This window comes from Mastomys coucha, unplaced genomic scaffold (assembly GCF_008632895.1).
Source record: "Mastomys coucha isolate ucsf_1 unplaced genomic scaffold, UCSF_Mcou_1 pScaffold12, whole genome shotgun sequence".
NCBI lineage: Eukaryota > Metazoa > Chordata > Mammalia > Rodentia > Muridae > Mastomys > Mastomys coucha.
This window is the reverse complement of record NW_022196894.1, coordinates 69,127,198-69,132,827: the sequence shown is the minus strand read 5'-3', so window position 1 is coordinate 69,132,827 and position 5,630 is coordinate 69,127,198.

The following is a 5,630-nucleotide window of genomic DNA, read 5'->3' as shown; positions in this document are numbered from 1 at the left end:
CTATATCATGAAATTGACACATGCAGGAACACGCACAAACACCACACACACACTCACACACATACTCACTCACATGCATGTATATAAATCACCTGCACTTGGGACACTTTTCATTCTGTTGGGTTGCCATCTCCAATGTCAATATGGTAATTTTGGCTTCATCATTTTTATTTTATGTTGTTATAATTGATTGTTATCTCTTAGAATCTTGATTTTGTCTAATGAGACAGAAAAACAGTAGGATTAGAAGTGAATGGAGGATTGGAGGAAAGGGATTCTATAATTAGGATATATTGTGTAAGAAATTATATTCAATAAAGAAAGAGAAAGCAATGACAATGATATGAACATTTAAGAACATATTTTTAAATTGAACTACCAATTTTTTTCTATCAAATAGAATATTAGAAAAAGCCTATCATCACAGTCAAAGAGATAAAGATTCAAATATTAGCACACGACTGAATTTTAGTGTTGGAACCAAAATAATTTACACCTTTGACTTCAACTTTCAAAATCAGCAAAACTGGCATCTTTATAATTGCATCTTAGTATTGCTTTGCTGATTTAATGAGGTGGAATCTATCACTATTTAAAAAACTAGTATTGGTGTTGCCTGTGATGAGTATTAAAGCCCAAGAGTCAATATGAATAAGAGGATGACTTTGTTAATGATGACAGTGATGTTTGATTATTGAAGATGTTTAATAAATATTATTAAATGTTTTCTGGCAAATATTGCATTTGGATTGGTGCTACATTATATAGTTGTTAGAGGAAGATCCATTTCTTGTGTTTGCTTCAAAGGCATAGGAAAAGGGGTTTCAATGAAAAATATTCAATAATGAAGTAATGTTATGGGAGAGAAATAAGACTTGCCATAGAAAGAAATAATGTCCAAGTGATTAGGAGCAAAGAACTGAAGAAAGAATAGAGAAAGATAGGAGAGTAAAGAGACAGGTGACTTCAGTAACTAGAATAAGAGACAATAAATGGGTTCTAATAAAAGCATAATGCTAAGTAGACTTAATAGAGTTTTTGATTGCCATCTTACTTTTGATTTAGCCTACTTTTAGTGAATCAAACAACCAGATTTCCTGTGAAATCTAGTCAATGGGCACCTCATTATAAGAAAGAAAAAATTTTGAAAATGTTAATGACAATTGGGGAATATACAATTAAATTGCTTTTGAATGGCCATTATTCCATTTATTGATATACAAAATGCAGTTAAACCACTGGGCATGAAATTTCAATAATGCCTTCAAGGAAAAAAATACATATGTTTTCTCTCTTCTTCTGACACAGTGGCTGTTTGAAGAAATTGAGTTTTTTAATAAAGATTTTTGGTGAACAGATTTGTTATACTAAGAAAACAACCTTTCATAAATTCACCAATACACCACATACCATGATGTTCCACATCTTATTTCCTGAAAGGCTACAAAAGTATATAAGTTATATGTGTTCTCATTTTAAATAAATAATGGAGGTCTTTAAAATATATATACATGTATGTATATATTTATATGTATATATACATAAATATATATACATCTAAATATATATATTTGTGTATATGTATATATATTTAGTTTCTGAAATTAAAATGTAAACGCAAGTGTTCTCCTCTTCCCTTTCCTTCTAATTAGTCCAACACAAATGACACTCTAAAGTTCACATCCTTTTTAATGTTGTTATGTGTGTGTGTTGGGGGTATGCATATACATTCCTAAATGCATAAATACAACCTGTTCAATCCATGCAATGGTAAGTTGAGCAACCCTTTCACAGGGGTCACATAACAAATATAATGCATGTCATATATGTACATTACAACTCATAAAAGTAGCAAAATTACAGTTATGAAGTTGCAACAAAAAATTTTATAGTAGAGAATTACCACAATATGAGGAACTGTGTTAAAAGATTAAAGCTTTAGAAAGGTTGAGAAGAAATAGTTAGAAATATAAAGTATTTGTCAGGCCTGGCTAAGTAATGGGGAAGAGGACCTTATGAAGTCTTTCATTATTAATTTACATATTTACTACAATGTATAAATGTGCAACTATATTCACATATCTCTAAAGAAACAAATAGTTTTCTCTGGCTAGTTGCACCTGAGAATAATATTACATAATAATTATTAGTCAAGAACACTTTGTTACCAAAATGCAAAACAATTCTAATGACATCTGTGTGATATCCAAAGAATTGAGACCACAAAATTTTATTTATATGAACTTTTTAATAAGTTATTGTTTAACTATTCAGTCATTGTATATAACTGATGCAAAACTAAAAATTACTACCTTTACCAGTAAGTGTAATTATCAAAAGAAAAAGGTATGTAAGTTCTGAGGATAAAAATTATACATGAAAAAATTAGAGTAATTTTTCTTTACTAAGCATTTAAAATTGATTAATTTAAATTTTAATTAATTAATTTATAAAGTATGAACCTGATGGGATAAGCTTATTTTTGGAAGTTTTGAATTTTGAGTTACCTCTTATAATAACATGAATATACTGTCATAATTTAACTGATTTCTAATTTTGTCTCAAAATGCTACTGACACACCAAAGGTCTCAGTAATATAGCCAATACTATTTTGAACCTGTTATTTTATCAAGTATCATTTTAGGAATAGTGAAATTAAGGTATATGGTTTATCACAAGAAGATGTTGTATTCTTAATGAAGAAACAAATTTTAAATGTATGAATTATAAAGTAACTGCAGTAGAACTCTGTAAAATATGATCACTAACCTATATTGCTATTCTGTGGGATCTCGATGAATGTAATTCATTTCGTCATTAGCATTGTGCCACAGATCTTCATAAATCTGAGAGCATTTGTTGTCTAATGGCGCTTACTGACAGGTACTTGAGGTTCCTTGGGAAGTCCAGCCAGCAACTGACCAAGGTAGATGTTGATACTTGAAGCCAACCATCAGACTGAGCTCAGGGATCCCAGTCGGGAAGCTGGTGGAAGGACTGGAGGAGTAGAGGGGTACTGCAACCCCTTAGGAAGAACATTAGCTGGCCAAACCACCCAGTGCTCGCAAGAAGTAGACCAACAACCAAGGAGTGTACAGGGAGAGATCCATGGCTCCAGATACATACATAGCAGAGGATGAACTTGTCTGACATCAATGGGAAGGGAGGACCTTGGTCCTGCGGAGGTTGGATGCCCCAGCGTAAGGGGATGCTGGAAAGGCGGGGTGGGAGAGGGTGGGTGGGTGAGGGAGCACCTTCATAGAGGCAAAGGGGAGGGGGCAGATGGCAGATGTGGGATGGGGGATTTGTGGAGGGGTAACCAGGAAGTGAGATATCATTTGAGATGTAAATGAATGAAATGATTACTAAATAAAAAAATAAATAATAAAAAAATCTGAGAGCATTTTACTTTTTACTGTTTCTATAATAGTCAATACTAACCATGCTATGAAAAATTTTGTTGCTTTTTGAGAGCCTGTGAAAACATGCTGTCTGCATATTCTAAGCAAGAATAAAAACAATTGAGAACAATAATATTACCAATAATTTTTCAGTTAATAACTTTTAACTATAATGTTGTTGTTTGCATGAATTAATTTTAAAAATGACAATTAAATCTATTTAAACAGAAATTTATGACCTTTATAACAATGAGTTTTATTGAAAACACCTAAAATAATATCTAGGAGTCAAAATAATGTAGCTGATCTTCAGAACAAACAATTGTCCGTTTAGTGACTAACAAATAATATTGATATCAATATAGGACATATGGCTCAATTAGTTTTTTTTTTCCAAATGTGTCATTTTCCTATCTCACTAGTACTGTGCAACTTGTAGTTTAGTAAGCACATGCATTTATACATTCTAATATGTAAAGGATCATGCTGTGACTGAGTAAAATAATGAATAGAATACAACTATTTCCATGAAGAAATTCACAAGGGAGTCTCTGAATAGTAACAGCAATTCTTTTACCACACATTTCAAGGGTTTAAGAATGAGTAGACTTGTCAGTCTCAGTAAGCAGGTTCAGCCACTCAGACCTAGTAAGTCCATTAAGAAACACGTGGTAGTAACAAGATGCCAATGGGACTTTCTTCTCAATGTGAGCACAGTAAGAAGAGAGAAAAGATTTAGTATTACATGCTTCCTCTTCCCAAGTCCATCTTCTGCATCATAACACGAAGGTAAGTTTCAAGCAGAGGGCCAGAGGTAGGGACCGGGCAGGCAGGCTTGGTTGAGGTACAGTTTTGCCACCATTGTCATTGCTCTAGAGTCTCTGGCACCTTTGGCTGACAAGTTGTCAGCAACAAGAAATCTCTTTCCACAGGCAATCTTTCCCTTTGGCTGGCACCAGCTGTTAGCCTTTTCCTTCTCCCACATGAAGTGCTTGGGAGGGGAGTTTCCAGTCCCTGCAGTGCTTTTATTCCTTGGTCAGATAGCCAAAGCATAAATATCCCTTTAGAATAGTTTTATTCCAGGCAGACTAGTTACAATATCAGATGATACAAGACAAGGGATGGGCATGAGAAAATCTAAAATTGGACAAATCTTTTCCAGGTGACGTTACTGAGCTTACCATCTAGAGCAGGCATCTAAGAAGAGTATTGTAGGACATTTACAAGGGAACAAGCTGAAAGGGTACCGTTGGAGAGACCAGACAGAATTATGATAGGGAACAGTGCTCAGGTAGATTCCACAAGCAGCATAAGTGAACATGTAGCTACAGCAATGGAAGGGAGATTTGAGAGAGAGGCTTTGGATGAGAATTGTGGGTATCCGTTCTGAAAGGAATGCAGAACCTTAGAAGAATTGCAACAGGGAGACAATAAAAATCATGACAATAAACGAGTCAAGTGTTCAGTCAGGTAAACCAGATTATATGTTAGCGGCTTTGCAATCCTTTGTTATGGGAAGCATTTTGCTTGGTGTTAAAAATTAAATACACGTATGCACGTTTATTTAATATACAATTATCGTAATGTATTTTTGACACACTAGTTAAAGCTTCTTTAGGATGAAAACCACTATATTTATCTGACACAGAACATTTTACAGGGTATGGTATTAGCAGACACGTGTAAACTAGATTATGTGATTCATTGTTTCATTAGAAAATATTCTAGCCAATTTTTGTGGTTGTGGCTGCTCTTCCCTTCAGAAACAATCAATTTCACCTACTTCTGTTTTATTTTTTTTCTTGAAACTACACAACCATTAATTATAGACATCTCAGTCAGATAAAAAGATGAATTGAGTTTCTCTGCTTCTATGTATCAGTATCTTGGTGCCAAAATAAAGAGTTTTCCCTCTGTCTCTGTTAAAGAGGATTATTTTTTAGAAGTCTAAAGCCACAGAGAAATTGGTAGTGTTTATTGCTTGTCTCTAATGGAAATTACATCTTATGGAGAATTGAGATAGATTACCCTTATCTTGACAAGTGAAGATTGAGGACATATACTATAGGATAGTGTAGTTTCAGTAGCAACAGAAAATATTTAATGTCTTGTTTTCTAGAGGGTTCTAAGCCAGCATTGCAGAAGGAGATCTATTTAATGCAACAATTTTTAATTCTAAAATAATGTTAAGGTTTTTGGAGAATTATTGCATTTCTACTTATTTACTC